Source organism: Larus michahellis, chromosome 16, assembly GCF_964199755.1.
Source record: "Larus michahellis chromosome 16, bLarMic1.1, whole genome shotgun sequence".
NCBI lineage: Eukaryota > Metazoa > Chordata > Aves > Charadriiformes > Laridae > Larus > Larus michahellis.
Window position 1 is genome coordinate 8,625,952 of NC_133911.1, and position 15,979 is coordinate 8,641,930.

Sequence of the window (15,979 nt, forward strand, 5' to 3'; positions counted from 1 at the left end):
GAAGATGAGGAGAGTAGCGGCGCCCGGTTGGGTTAAATCGCTTTCGGAGGCTTTCGGGCGGACGTGGAGGCGTTAAGAGCTGGAGGATGCGGTCGTGGGGGGCTCCCCGGCACCCCACCCCACCCCCCCTTGCCGCAGGTCGCGGCAGCTCGGCGGGGATCGCTTCCCGCACCGCGTCCCCGGCCCTGCGGGGAAAAACGCCGGTTTGGGTTAAATCCCGGGCGCCGTTTCAAGCCCCGGCTGGGGAAGGGTCAGGGGCGGCGGGAGCGAACGCAGCGCGCTCGCACGTGGGCTCAAAACGTTTATTTTGTAATTCAAGTTCGTTATTCGGGAGCCTTTTCAGCTCCTCAAGGTCAGCGGGCATTTCTTGCTGCGGGTCTTGGTCCCGGCTCCCGGTGTAAGCGGCAGCACCCGCGCCCCGGAGGGGACACGGTCCCTGCCCGGCAGAGCACAGCCCGGTTTGCTTTAAAAAAAAAAAACAAAACAAAAAAAAAAAAAAAAACAAAACCCAAAACGGCTTCGGGACCGAGTTTGCTGGCGGTCGCCAGCCCCGCGGTGGCCGAGCACCCACCGCCGCTCCGCGACACGATGCGGCGACCCCGAGGCCGCGACGATTTGCCTTAATGTGGCCGCATTTCCCAAAGCGCCCCGTTCGGGTGCCCCCGCTCCCCACACCGCCGCGGCTCTGGGGGACACCCGGACGCCTTCCTGCCCCCACAAACGCTGCTCGCGGGCGGGATGGTTCACAGTCCCCGTGATCAACATTGTCACCACACCGTTGCCACGCCATTTGGGAAGTTGTCTTGCAATCAATCCTGGGATTTTTAATTTTTTTCCCGATACACATACTCTTAAAACGGCCCCGTTCAAATAATAACTTTTTTTTTTTCCCAAAAGAAAAAAGTCAGCACTTAATGTTTAGGTTGTTAAGGAAAAGAGTAATTTTTAGAGCTCTCTTGGCTGTGAAAGCGAGGTTGAATAGAGTGGAATATTTCTCTTTTTTATTTTTCCTTTTTATTTTATTTTTTCCCTCCTTCTCTTTCTTTTTGCGTCTGCAAAAGGCACGGATTTTTTTATTATTATTTTTTGCAGCTGGGTGCCCGTGTGCCCAGGGCAGGGTCCGGGTTTTTTGCAGCTGGCTGCCCAGCGCGGGGTCCGGCCGCGTCCCAGCGCGCTGCGAGCCGCGCACATTGCGCCGGCCTCCCCTCGCGGTGAGCTCCCCTGGCTCGGGGGCGGTAAGCGAGCTTCTGCCGCTTGAGGACTGGGGGGTTTTTCAGCGCCTGGCTCTCTGAAGTGCTGGGGAGATGAGCTGGGACTTCTGCGCCTGGGAGCAGCCACTTCCCTTCAGCAGCAGGAGCTGCAGCCCCCAAAGCTCCGCTCGCCGAGTGAGCGCTGCTAATACCGACTGGAAGTGTCTCTTTGGAAGGCTGAGCTCTGATTAAAATCAGGTGTTTAATACAATACAAGGCCCAACGGTTTATGGGGTTTCAGCTGAGGATTTTTTAGGGATCACAGTTCAAAACAGTAGTCCAAAGCTAAGGTTTCAATATCCCAGGAGTATTTATTTGCAAAACAGATTAAACACGGACACGAGTGTACGGATCGTGCTGTATTTACATCGGCAAGGTAGCGAGAATTTGAGTTAGGGCACGAAATAGCTCCGTCCTTGCCCAAGCACCCCTCTCCGCCCGCACTTCGGGGTGCTGCAGCCTCCGCCGGCGTGCGCTCCTATTGATTAATGCCCGCACATATCCCGGGAAAAGCGACGCACGGCCGGCGAGCCATGCAAGGCAGCGGTCCACAGTATATTAAAAACACAATATGTTGTAGAATTTCATTTCATTGGACAATATTTTAAGCAGATGTGAGGCTCCTCTGGGAATTCGACTCTATTACCTGGCTTGGGAAAGGGAAGAACGTGCGTGTGCGCGCTGGGGTGGGGGTTTGGGTGAAATTCTCGGGAATTTTAACCCGGCTCCCCAGGAGAAAGGCAGGTACCGGAGGCGGCGGAGCTGAACCAGAGATGGGGAATGGTTTTCGCTCGCTTTATCGCTCCCCTCTGGGGGTGGAAGTCTTTAGCGATGGCTGTAAATCAGGAGCGGGGCTCGGTCGGGGTGCGAGGAGGGGCAGCAGGCCCATGGGCGCTCCAGGTGAGCGCTGCCGGCGGGCGGGCACCCCCCTGCACCCCTCGGGCTCTTCAGTTTAGGAGGGGTCCCGAAGGCTGGTGCATGTGCCCGGCGCTCCTGGGGGGCTCGGCGAGCCGGAGCCCCGAAGGGGTTTCTGCTGGAGCCGGCAGGTAGCAGAGGGCCATGCCGTGCCCCTGCGGCCGGTGGGCCGCCTCCTCTAGCGAGAAAATAAAATACTGGTGACCGGGGAGAAGCTTCTACAATAGCTGACGGTCTCTTTTGTATTGGTGAGAAGGTGGAGAGGCGGCAAATAAATGGGTTCGGCGCTGCACGTTTAAAGGAAATTCGTTCCCGTTCGAAATCCCTCAATTACTTTTGCAGAGTACAAATATAATTCCGACCCACACACGCGGGTGGGAATTTGTTTGGTCTCAGGTTCTAAATAAATGTTGGTGCTGGAAAAGGCTGGCCAGTGTTTCTGCAGTCCCGCTTTTGCCTTTCGTTACTAGGAATAGGACAAAGTCAAAGTTTCGAGCCCGAGTTTTCAGCCAGCGCTGCTGCATCCTCCGGGGCGGGCTGGAGTGACGGGGAACCGGCGGCGATCCCGGCCCCGGTACCTGCTCCTCGGCTGCAGCCTTCGCCCTCGGAGGGGACCGGCTTCCCGCTCGTTGCTAGTTTTTTTAATTAAGGCTGATGAGACGGTGGAGGGACAAGGGAGCGGGAGAGCGGCGGGGGCTGGGTCTCGGTACCGCTTCTCGGCGTGCGGCTTGTTTGTGCTTGAGCGGACGGTTCCCATATCGGAACACGCGGAGAGCGAAAATTTGTGGCGGTTTCGGGGTTTTAGGTATTTTTTTTTACATCTCCAAGCCTGCCGCCTCCTCTGCCCAGAGCTCCGGGAGCCCAGCTCTGACAGCAGACGGACAAACCGCCCCCGGAGGCGGCTGAAAGGCGGCGAGGAGCCGCGCTGCCGCCGCGGCCCGGGACTGGGAGCGCCGCGCCAGTGTGCGCGGAGCCCCGCGCAGCGCTCCGCAGGTGCGGGACGGCGCGGAGGCCGCCGGCGCTGGGTCGCCGCCGGCGCTGGGTCCCCGCCGGCGCTTCGCCCTCCCCCGCCCTGCCCCGGATCTCTTCAATTAGGCAATTAGGGATGCCGGGCAGGGAAAGGGATGGGGGGGGTGGGGGGGTGATCCGCTAATTAAGGTGATGTGTAATTAGCGTTTCAACAAAAATTACCGAGGATTTAAGATCAGTTTAGTCTTTAAAAAAAAATAAAATAGGAAAAAAAAATCCAAATTCTACAAATATAATTTATCAATTCACCCGCCCTCCCTGCTTGATGTATTTGAGATAGAGCAGAGGGAATAACTGCAAAGCGCTTCCTTCTCCCTTGTCCTGGGAAGGAACTTGGCAAACGGGAGGAACGAGCTGGTTATTTGACGTGGGACACACTTTGAACTTGCCCGCAGACTCGCAGGTTTAAGGTGCCAAAGTGCCAGAACTGAAGACGCAGAAATTGGGGACTGAGTTCTGGCCTGCGATAAAGTCAATGCTCGCCGGTGTCCGTGCAGTTTGTGTGTGAAGTGCGGGTCACGTTTTATCCACGTGTGTTTGTATCACATCTGTGTGTGCATTTGTGTGTGCATATATAAATGCAAGTTTATAAAGTGCATCAAAGAATGGTACATTATTCCAATTTCACTAAATTCCTGTGTCCTCTAAAAACACTGTGTGGATGCAAAATATGTCTATGCAAATGCATTTGTCTGTCGGGCTGACAATGCATGTACAAAGGTCTTATAACACATGGTAAAATCTCAGGTACTGTGTGATCATGAAGCAGCGTGTTACTTGCAGGAACTGTGACTTGTATTTTACAAACTTTGTTTAACAACAAATAAAGCTGCCCTATTTTTAGACTTTGTATTGGAACTGCAGTATAAGTTCAAGTTCAACAACAGCAAATTAGGTCTTTAACGAGCTAAGGGGAAAAAAATTAAAGCAAGCGTATTTCTAAAGGTTGCTATTAAAAATACCTGATGAAGACACAGATCAGAAAGAGCAAAGAATTGCTCTTCTGTTCCCCGCACAGAGACACCGGCCAGTGTTCAGTCATACATTACTGGTCTAATAAGACTTTGAAATGGGCAGGATTCTGAACCATCCAGCGGGAGAAAGCCAAGTGTACCTGCGGCACACACAATCTCCACTCGCTTCTAGGCAAAATGCACCGCAGGAGCTAGGATTTCACAACACAGGAGCAGTGTAATTCATCGCTGCTGCTCACTGTAATCATACCCCGGCTCCTTGGTCGGATGTAACCGTTCCATGACCGGTGCTGGAGGAATGCTCCCGCCTGCCGCCGCACAGGGCTCGCACCTGCCTGCAGACGGGCTCAACTCCGAGCCCACATACCTGGAGGGAATGACAAGGGCGTCTTCTGTTCAGGAGGGAAATATCCTTCTGTGGCACGGCTGCCTTCATTAATGTCTGTAAAGCACCCTGAGATTCTCAGACGGAAAGGCCCTATTGAGTAAAAAGTATTATTATTGTTATTACGGCTATGATTATTATGGATTATGTATTTTATAAAAGCCCTGTGCTATTTAATACAGTGCTTCAAAGACAAAGGCCTAAAGAAGTTTGCAAACATTAATGAGGCAAAGCTCAGTAGCCACCCTGACGGTGGGGACGTGTGTTAGTTCCGTGGCAGAGCTGGGGAAGCGGAGGCAGCGTGTGTGATGGACTTGATCAGGAAAAAACCCCACATTTTTCAGATCTGCTTTTGCCCTTCTAACTGTAAAACTTAAATTCTCTCTGTTTATTCCCCCCCACCCTCCGTTGCAGTAAACCGCTGTATGAAATGGTTTAGTGAAAGAAAAATCTGTATTTACAATCTAGGCCTCTTCCGTAGCGCAAGGCTGATGGCATCTAAGGCTGTACGGGCTCTCTGTGGGCCAGGGCAAGCTCACGCTTTGTTTCTACAACTTGATGGCTCTCCCACTATTACTGGATATGTTTATTTTTTTTCCAGTTAGAGATTATTTAAATGATAAACTTGTGCAATTCCGAATGCTAACTGAAAGCATCAAAATCTTAGCTGAACAATGATTTTCTCCTGCCTATTTCCCAAAAGATATTTTTAATCCTGTTAGGGGTGAGTACCCAGCATATCAAGAAATACATAGGCATACGATGTCCGTTGGCAGTTAAGAACGAAGACATCTGAAGGATATGTGCAAACACATTTGTTTCCACTCTCTGGATAACAGCCTGTTGATATGTCAGTACTGCACGGCATTCCACACCAAAATTACTGCTGTGTTTTCTGATCTTAAATATGCCTCTCTTTTTTTTTTTTTTTTTCTGGAGGAATTTCAGGTCAGGGATGTCATAGTGGAAAAGATCTATGACCTTATTATTTCTTTTATTTTCTTAATGGATTTTCATGCATCACCGCTACCTACTCATGGGCTGTTTATTTATATTTTTATTGCAGTAGGTTGTGCATTATGTAGCGTCCAAATCTGTAACAGAGTGTCCCTGTCCTGAAGACGTTTTTTTTTTTTCCTTCTCTTCACTCAGTGAATGATGTGACCCTCTTTGCTAATAAAAATGAAATATGATTTTCATCCCTGGAACGAGTGTACTTCTTCGTGCTTCTGAATGCTCATACCCTGGATAAGCAGCTTGATTTTTTTATTTTTACTTTTTTGTGATTGGGAAGAAATTTCCCTGCGGTAAGGGTCGTGATGTGTGCTTGACACGGGCAGGTAGGGCTAGAACCTGAACTCCTTTTTCATGGAGCAAAGGGCTTCTCTGTGCAGAGGTGCCGGTTCCCAGTTGCTCTGTTCAGCAGTGCTTGGTGTGCAGGACAGCGGGAGAAAGGAGAGTTTCTCTTCAGAGGGTGGACGAGCTTTCATCACGTCACCCCAAAAGACGTGCTTCACCCAGGTTTGGGACAGAAAGTGAGTAAAGACATTTTTTTTTTTTTGTGCCACCAAACCCACTCCTGCACCGCAAACAAGGCCACTGGCCCTCTCAGGGAGACGTTTTCCAGCTGAAAATGGAGTGAGACAGCCAAATTATTTCCAGTAGGCCACAGAATAATGCTTCTATCACGGTAAATCTCGGTCTCTGTTGAGCTGGTGTGGAAAGACTTCATCTTCTCTTACCCATTTGCTTTTTGTAACCCCACGGGCAGAGCTGGGGGAGGCTGGACCGCGGCTCTCCGGGAAAAGCGACTTCCCAAGCGTTCGGGGTGAAGTGTCAGAGCGAAATAAACTGGGTGGCGATTTATTTTTTTGTGTCTCGATAGTTTTCCATCTTTCAGGTGTTTTGCTTTAAGGTAATATTTGGATGCGGTAGGTTTTTTGCCGGTCTGCTTTTTTTGGCTCACGAATTCTCTCACCAAAGCTCTGAGACACAATGCCCCGGCGTCAGTTATTGGGATCAATTTAGCCATCATTATTAGATAACGCTGTCAGCCCGTTTGAGATACATATTTGTTTAATAGTTAATGTTCTGTACAAAATACAGAGGGTGGGGAGAAGTCAAACTGTAGTGAATGCTCTGCTTATTTTATATCCACTATAACTGTTTTTGTCCATGAAAATTGGCTTAATTATATCAATGGAATGTTTCTTTTTCAATTCTGTATGCAATTAGTCCATCTTGCTGGCTGCAATTTATTTTAATAAAAAAATAAACCGGTGGCGTGTTCAGTTCCTCATCCCCTGGGGACAAATGCGATTGGTGTGTTTAATTTCATTAACTACAATGCGGCCTACTGGAAAAATGTATAAAATCAGCTTTATACAGCTTAAACACTGGCATTTGAAACAAATCATTACTGCATTAGCTGTCACACTGGTAATTCTAGAATCCAAGACAAAAATATTATAGCTGTTTTTATAACCCTCTGCAAATACACTGTTAAAATAATTTGTAATCATTTTTTAAACATGCCCTGATGTTTTTAGTTAAAATATCTTATCACCACCAAAGAAGGCTGGCTATTCATTATCGCGTGTATGTTTTATTGAATGATTCATAGGTTGCTTCCCCTGTAGAAAAACCCCGCCTGTCTGTCTGACGCTCCCCAGTTTGAAGATGGGCTGTTGGGACCCAGTGAGACACGCTTCCCTCGGGAGTTTGTTTTTAACTGAATTTACTTGTACCAGTTTGCCAGGCCAGCTTTTGGGAAGGCGAGTGCAAGGAGCAGTTTTTCCTAGCAGCGCAGACGAAGAACGCGATGAAATCCAGCATAATTTCAAATACCGCATCCCCCTTTTCTTTATGTGCTGCCCGGTGTGCGGCGTCTTGTAGCACTTCTGAGTTTTTCTTTGGTCTCCTGAGGGTGGGAGGGGAAGAGGGGAGGGTGCCCGCATCCCTTTCCCGGTATGTTCCCAAAAGTGGGTTTCTGTTGGGATTCCATGAGGTTGCGGCAAAGGCCAAATCCAGCCCCTCTCCCGTGATGCGGAGCCCCCCAGGTCTCAGTGGGATTCCCACCCCCACCCCCGCCAGTGCAGGGGACAGAACTTGGCTCTTTCTCTCGTTCACAACTCGATTTCCTGCACTTCATTAGACAAGGCATTTTTCAGACACCACGATTTCGCCACAAAACTGTTCTTTACTGTTTTCGTTAATACGTACGTCTTTCATATGTAAGTGCACCCAGTCTGGGGTTAAATGCATGTATAATCAGTGAATAAGGCTGAGCAGAACACATGTGCCTAATTCTCTTCTGTGAAAACTGAGGTTAAACTGACAAAAATCTGGATTTTTTTTTTTTTTTAAATGAGAGGCCAGATCCTCAACTCATGTAAATCAGTATCAACATCAATGAAACTAATTTTCACCAGCTGAGGACATGACCCAAGAGGTTTTGTGTGTATGTGCATAAAATATCCAAATATTGGTATATAGCTGGTTTAAAGGGATCCAGTTTTAGCATCTGCAGATTGATATCTGATGGAGAAATGTAGCTTTTTTTTTTTCTCCTCAACTTCTGGAATGATCAATTATATAACCTCAGCATATTTGAGACAGATTGCTGTTTTCTGGAGTGGCATGGACTTCCTTTCCAAAGGAGTAATACACAGAAGATGGGCCATACTGGATATAAGCCATCTGTTCCCTTGCATGCATGGGTTTTTTCGCCCCCCTCTTCCACTGCTGTCATAAACAGTAGTTAGTTTTCTTTTCCATATCTTTAACTTTATAGCGGCGGTGTTTTGGTAGAAGTGATATCGAGTTATTGCTTTATTGGTGTTACAGGGGGAAAAAAAAACAACCCAGCTTTATTTCCTACTTGATATAAAATCACTTCAGGGGGGACTAAAGAAGGTAAATGCGGTTTTCCTCATCAGGCAGAGGAAGAAACTGGGTCTGGAGGAGGCAGAGGCAGGAGACCCTTGTGGAGACCCACGTAGCCGGGGTGGGGATGGGACCATGGCTGTGTCTTTGGTGTCTGGTTTGGGTGTCTGTCCCTGCCCTGTGCTGGGGCTCGGTGGGATGCACAGGGAAGCGATAGGATGGGGGAAGAGAGCAACTCTTCCCTCATTGCCACAAAAACCTTCCTGGCAGAGCAGCTTCACCTGGGGTTTGGGCACAGGATGGGGCTGGGGCCATCCCCGCTCCAGCATCAAGGCTGTCTTTAGCACCTGTATTTATTCTCTCAGCCCAGCATCGCTGTGCTCTCAGAGTGCGATTCTTTGGCCGTAAGGAAACATGGAAAGTTGGATGTGAAGTTTTGCTCCGAACATGGAAAAGTTGTAGAATTGTGCAGGAATGGAACTGGGGGTGGGGTCCTGCCCTGCTATTATTAAAACAACAAAAAAACCCCAAAACGCCCACCAAACTTGGAGCGTATTGAAACGAGATTAGTTGATCAGAGGTTGGTCTGGGATGCAGAAAAATCATGAGTTATGTTTTTTGGCTAAGCTACTGAACAAACTTTACCAGTTTAAGCAAATAATTTACCCTTAGCTACTTCATCTGTAAAATAGGCGGGATATACATACCTGCCCTTGTGATTTCTAGATAAACGTCTCGTTAATGATCTTTGTGTTTGTTCCAACTCCCACTGAGGTTGTTGGGACGTTTTTGCTGAATTTACTGAATCAGATTTTTTTTTTTTGCATGTTTCAGATTTGACTAAAATCTTTTATTCTGTCTCAGATACTTATAAAGATGCTTTTGTTTACATGTAGTCTGGCATTTTCTTTCCTTTCAGGATAGTACTTAGTGTTTTTTATTTCACAGTGAATGGACCTTTTGGGCTCAATCACGTAAATTAATTTTTAAATGGCTATGCTTGAAGTTCATGTAGTATAAAATTGTTTTACCATTTTTTTATGTTTATAGAAAAGGACTGGTTTCATTTTATATTTTATTACATAAATGTGAAATAAAGAACATGCACAACTTGCAAGTGATCATATATTTTATTTCAGAATTATCACATAGGAATAAAATAAATTTAAATCCATACATGGCACAATAGTCATATTTAAAAAGCAGTTGATACCTCACGGAGAACTTTGAAAAGCCCCCTGCTCAGAAAGAGTTCTGCTCATATATCCCATATATAATGAATAAAAAACAGATCTTTGTTACTTGGGGAGTTCTTAAATTCGTCCTGCTAGAATGCTCTTCAAGTATTTATCCAGAGAAAGTTCAGAACAGAATGTGGTTCTTCATTTTCTGTTCGTGACAGTATGTATCAAGGAGCGATTCATTGGCTGCTCGGCACCCGCGGCTGAAGGTGAGCCCTCGGGGAACCCAAGTTCCCTTCAGGGATGTGTCCTTAAGGAAATGCCTGCGGAGCGACCGATCTTCCCCAGGCTTTCGGAGACGCGGGATTTCCCAGCCCAGCACAGTGTCGGTGCAGCTGAGGCCCGTTAGGTAAATTCTAGTGCTTCCTCAGATCGTTTATTGCGGGTGCTTTATGATTATTTATTAATACATTTAAAACAAAGCACGCACCTGTGAAGCACATTGGGTATCGACCCGTTAAATGTGCCTCGGCAAACTCACTTCTGCCTTCTCTGTGGCTCTTCAGCCAGGCAGGTGGATGAGAGGGATGTTAAAGGCCTACCTGTTTCGAGGTACGTGTTTAATATCCTCTTTAAACTTACGTATTACTTTTTAACTCCCGTTTCAGATAAAACAGCATTTTTGACTAGTTCTCCGGTCAATGCGTAGATCTGTGTGTCCTGAAAGAGCACAGAGGCCTGGTGCAAACCGTCGCGCGCGTAGCCTCCAGCCATAATCGGAAAGTTCCGTGTACGATCCCGGAGTCGATACCCTAGCTGAGTATTGATTTTCGTAATAGCGCTGTCTGTTCCAGTAGATCAGGAAAAGGAGCCCGCGTTTAACACCTATCTATAAATCTATTTTTACCCAATGGACAGTAACTGGTTTGGGGTTTTTTTATGAAGTATCGCTGTTAAGCAGTTTGTCTTGAGGCGTTAACCAGAGAAATGTCCTGCCTCAGAATTAATTCTATTAAGCGTCTTTTCTGCACGTCTATGCCCGCGCTATCTGGGTCACTCGTGTTATATTGGTGAATTTTGCTTCTCAGCATGAAGTGGTGGCAGGAAGCACCTGCTCGGCTTGGCCGGGGAAGGTGAGGTTCCCATAGGTCAGTAATTCCGCCCAAATCCACACCTGGAAACCGAACACAGAGCTCAGAGAAATGGTCCTCCACACCCAGAAGCTTCCCCCATCGTTACTGAAAAAGGCAGAACTTTAATAAACGAGGTGGGGGGAAGAGAACGAAGCAAAAACCCGTGAAAGATTTCTGGAGCGTTGCTTTGGTTTGGAACCCTCCTCTCTTTCCTAATGAGAATTCTGAGGGCATAACTGAGGGCAAATTGATGCTCCTGTCTAACTCAAGACCAGGAAATACGAATTCCTTGCCTTTAACTTCCTATAGCTGATCGCTGTCGGAAAGGAACCTTCACCATAGCTGGACATTTACTTCCAAAAGCAGCTTTGTGGCCTCGCTGCTCAGAGCCTCAGACCTGCTGAAGTTCACGGTAGTCTTTCCATTGACTCCGCTGAACTTTGGAGCAGGCCCTCAAGGCGCCGAACTCTTCGGGGCATCAATGCTATTTGCATATAAAGATTTTTTTTCTTATATCTGAGTTTGCATGTAATGCTCGTTAATGATTAGCTACCAAGGGTCTGGTATAAGATACAGCTATTTCCACAGATGAAATCAGACGTGCCTTTGTCTCTCCTTCTAAAGTCCTTTTTCTGGTGTGACCTGGCTTTTAAAATATTGATAAACAAATAGGGTTTTTCTACCTGTAATTTGAAGAGCTGTATGCCTGATTCTCCTCAAACAGCCTAGAGGATTGCATATTTACTGCCCCTTCAGAATCCTAGCCTAAGTGGAATAATCCCGTTCCGTAGTCACATTTCAGTAACTGAAGACTGAAGAGACAGCTTTGAGGACTTCCCTGTCGAGATATACATGTATATCTAGTTCACAGTCACAAGCTGTAACTATGTAAGGGGTATTCTTCTTGTTGATAATGACAGATTCTTAATCTTTCTTTTTAGTTCTTTCAGTGAAATTCCATCACACGTGTTTGAAATGAGAAGAATCCCTGAAAACACAGACAAATATCTACCTGCTGATCTATCTGTCTAGAGACTAAATATTGGACGAGCGGTCATTTAGATCAATCTTGTGCCTCAGTGCTCGCATTAGAACAAAAAAAAAAAGCACTCTTGAAAAATTACTGAATTCTCCTTGCAGTGTCAGGTTCCAAGATAATGATGTGTCTGTGTGTGAAAATATTAAATTGCAATAACATGCAGAGTGAGTGGCTTTCTGAATGGGGTATTCAGTTCACAGTTTGGACTGTACATAAAGCTAGTGAGTGACAGAATACAAATGGTGTCATAAAACATCAGGGGAATTTACAGCCAGTCTCAATCTTTTTGATCTATATTCTATCTATGGAGCACTCTCAATCTATCTATCTTTAGTTAATGAAACAGTTAAACATATTTAATTATTTATCACTGTTTAATGTCAAGAGTTATCAAAACAGATTGTTTCCCCCCACACACACTTAAAGGTAGTAGAAGAACCCTAAATTGTATGTACTGAAGTCTGGGATGTTTCCTGTCCAAAGATAATGCTTTAAAATGCATCTCTGCATGTAGATGTTTTTAAATCACAGTTGTTTGGTGAAAGCAGACCCTTTTTTTTTTTTTCTTTTTTTGCCTGAGAGCATGCTTTATTTCTAAAACTTTGGTTGTTTCTTACACAAACGGCTTTTATTCTTCATAGGAAAAACAGGGAAATGAGAATTCGCTTTCACTCAGGATGAGAAATGGAATAGAACGGGGCAGTTCTCAGAGGGTATATATGTTGACCCACCTCTCTGTTATGGCCCAACAACAAAGGGCCAAATTGAAAAATCATTCAAAAAGTAAGGCTGCCATGGCCACCCTCCTTGTGTCTGGAAATCTGCCCCGGCAGGGTTTATAGAACTGCATTAATGATCACGTCTCAAGACTAAGAGCTCCTCGTCTTCTTGTGGCTTACCCTGCCTGGGTCTTCTCACGCGTGTATGTACGTATGGTAGATATTTTATGGGAGTTCTCCAAGCAGACCCCTGAAGCTGCCGCCCGTCGCACGGCCAACCTCGCCTCTCGTGGAAGGCAATGTCAGCATCCCAATCCTCCCAGGCTGTCGGGCTCTGCCTCTCCTCCCTCCTCCCCTCTCCCCCCAGCAGAGGTGTTAATCGTCACCCTCCGAAGGTTGTGCCGAGCTGCTAAAAGCCACTGGTTGTTACTGAATCTCATCTGCTAATTCTGGGCTGGAGGTAGGTGTTTGGGATGCCCCTCTGCCATGCCACCTGGGTCTTCTCTATTGGCAGCTTGGATAAGAAATCGTTCTTTCTTCTCTACCTAAGCTCTCTCTTTACCAGTGGTTTTAAATTGCTTTCCACTCCTGACAGACTACCCTCGTTCAAAGAGAAATGTGGAGGAGGTGGATGGTTCTAGTAAGTATTAGGAGTCCATTACCAGAGGACTGAATCCTGTTGGGATCTCTTGGGAGACAGCCCTCCTTGGCCCACCAAACAGAGTGTGGCATTGTGAGCGGAAAGGGCAGGGGGATAAAGGAATCCCGCCTCGCTTCTCTCTGACAAAGAGACTTCAATACTTTTATTCAGTGGAAAATGGAATAATACTTCTGGGTTTGCTTTGAAAGCCACAGCCACTGGCTACTTTCTGCACTGCGGATGGTTTCTGTGTGAGGAAGAGCTTTTTTTTTTTTTTTTTTTAAGGGGAGAGGACTTTACATGTGAAATGAGATTAAAGGCATCTCTCTGCCAACATGTTAAACATCTTGGGGTTTACAAGAAATATCAATGTTTCATTGCAGGCATGTGCCAGCCAGGAATAAACCCCCCCTGCACTGCCGCACAGCACCGCTCACCAAACAGATGTGTGGGAAGCAACCTATCCTGCTGGAAATAAAAGTTTTATTATATGTCACGTTCCCTTTAAAATCCACCATGCAGTAATGTTCTTTGGGTAAAGGTAGGTTAGGGACTACTTTGTGTGTTACAGCACTAGCTTCTATTTTGTCAAGAAAGGGGAAAAACTCACCAGTGCATCCACTGGTTCATTGTATCACCTTTTGTTATTTTTGGTATCGTAGGCCAAAAATTCACTATGCTGTTAGATTAATTAGTGTATTAGATCTTATGACGACAGATGGTAAAGAACAAAATTTTTAATGCGAGGTGTCGGAGCCAAAGGAAAAGTTTTTAGTATCAGAAATAAATGATGAGGCACTTCAGATAAGGTTTTCTGCCCTCAGTGTCCTGCAGGTAGTTTAATGACGGTAAATCTGGGGTGTTGTAGATAAGTGGGCTTGAGTCTGAAACGTGAGGAATCCCCGTTTTCCTGTGGGGTGGGAGTTGCTGGGACGGTGTCTCCAATGAAATACCCACAGGGGATGAACCGGGCAGAATGTTTTGATGACTGTAGTCCTAATTTCGCTCCTGAACTCCTCAGCAAATGTGTATTTTGGAGCAAGTGGCATTATTTACAAGGGTAAAGTTATGCTTGCAGCGAAACATTTGTGTAATGGAGCCCGAGCTTATGGTCCTCTGTTTTCCCACCTGCCTACTTCTTGCTCTCAAGAGAGCAGGGAGAATAGAGATAAGGGAGGGAATGGAGAAAAAGGCTTCGCTCTCAAAATAGCTATTTTATGCACGCATTTTTCTCTGAATTACATAGACCCTTGTTTTTTCCAAGTCTTTCTCGCTACCCTTTCTTATCTGACTTCCAAACGCCATTGCTAGTTTATGTTTTAAACAATATAAAGTTGTGTTGGGAAGCGTTGCCAGTTTTTAAATGCAACTGAAACGGTTGTGACCTTTAGACCCTCCAAAACTGGGCCTGGGAGATCCAGGACTGTTTGTTCGCGCTGCTAGCTTCAGTCTTAAAACCAAATAAATGTACATCTAAAAATCAAATTTGATTTTTGAAATGCGTGAGCTAGGCCACTCGGATTAAAGTGAAACAATTTTTTCTGTCCTCTAGAATTGATATTTTCATTTCTAGTCCTTTAAAATCTGCAATAATTTTGGTTGTCACACCCAAGTTTGCACACAGAAATATGTGGCAAAAGTAAGCGCTGATCTTGCAGCTTGTGCTGCGCCGGGCCTGGGGGAACTCCTCTGCTTGCGTTCCGAAAAGGAAAAAATCAACAGAATTTTGTGTATGAGAGCGATATCGGGCTTTGGATTCCCTTCAGACTGCAGCCATTACTTCAGTGGGTCGCGTTTCCTTTTAGCTTTGTCCCTTGGAACCAAGAACCGGTTCTTCTTAAGACAAACGCTTCAAGAATATTATTATTCCTCTTCATCTTTCTCTCCGGTGGCAAAATGGAAATGGTGAGATCCTTCGCTACAAGCTTTGTAGCACCTCAAATATTAAAAGATGGGAACAATTGCTGTTTGAGACACCTGCCTGGAGGATCGAGTCCTTTCTGATGCCATCTTGGTTAAAACAGGGTATTTTTTTTCCTGTGGAGCCCTGGTGCCTGGAGAAGGCAGCTCTCGGCACCGGGTACCTCACCCACAGCGTAAGCCGTGGTCAGGATGAGGAATTCTTCCAGCTATTCAAGCAAGTTACCTGCATTACTGCCACTGGTGTTACGTGGAAATTGCGGAGCTAGTGAGAAGAAAGGCATATCGTGACACGTGCATGCGCCGGGAAGTTCTTATTACCAAAGGAAGGTCAAAAATACACTTTTGGGTTTTTTTCTGTGCTGTGTTACTGATACTTTCACTGGACAGTTTGAGGTATCTCCCGCAATCCAGCCTTTCCCCTGTGGTTCTCAGGACCTGTGTGGCACCGACCAGATCTGGACGTTTCAGACCTTTCTTTCAGAGGTCAGCCCTATGGACGGAGCTTTCTCCGGTGCAGTAGGGGATTATTTATAGTACTACAGATGTCTCTGTGGAAGAAAAATCAGAGTCCATAACGTCATATTAAAAATATTGATAAATTATTGATTATTATTTAGCTCAGGCTATAAGTGCCTGGTTTCCATAAATCACCTGATTCCTCCAGGACCCCAGTGGAAGGGAATGTCGCTGTTGCGGCAGGTCTCATTTGGGAAGTGAGAGTCTGGCTGCGTTTCAGAAGGCGATGAGTGAGGCTGGACGCCCGGTGCCAGCTACCGGGGCTGACACAAATGCAGAATCCAGATGCTCGACCTGTTTCGCTGCTGCGTCTCTGCCAAGACAGGTGATAATTTCTAAACGGTTCTGATGTTTGAGTAAAAGGTTGCTCAAAATAGGATCTTTCACTCA

At 46.4% G+C, this 15,979-nt stretch overlaps 1 protein-coding gene across 2 annotated transcripts in view; it reads left to right on the forward strand.

Moving 5' to 3' along the window:
• PRDM16 (PR/SET domain 16) overlaps positions 1-15,979 on the forward strand; it is a 345,169-nt gene that overhangs the window by 15,849 nt on the left and 313,341 nt on the right. The gene's annotated exons all lie outside the window — the stretch shown is intronic.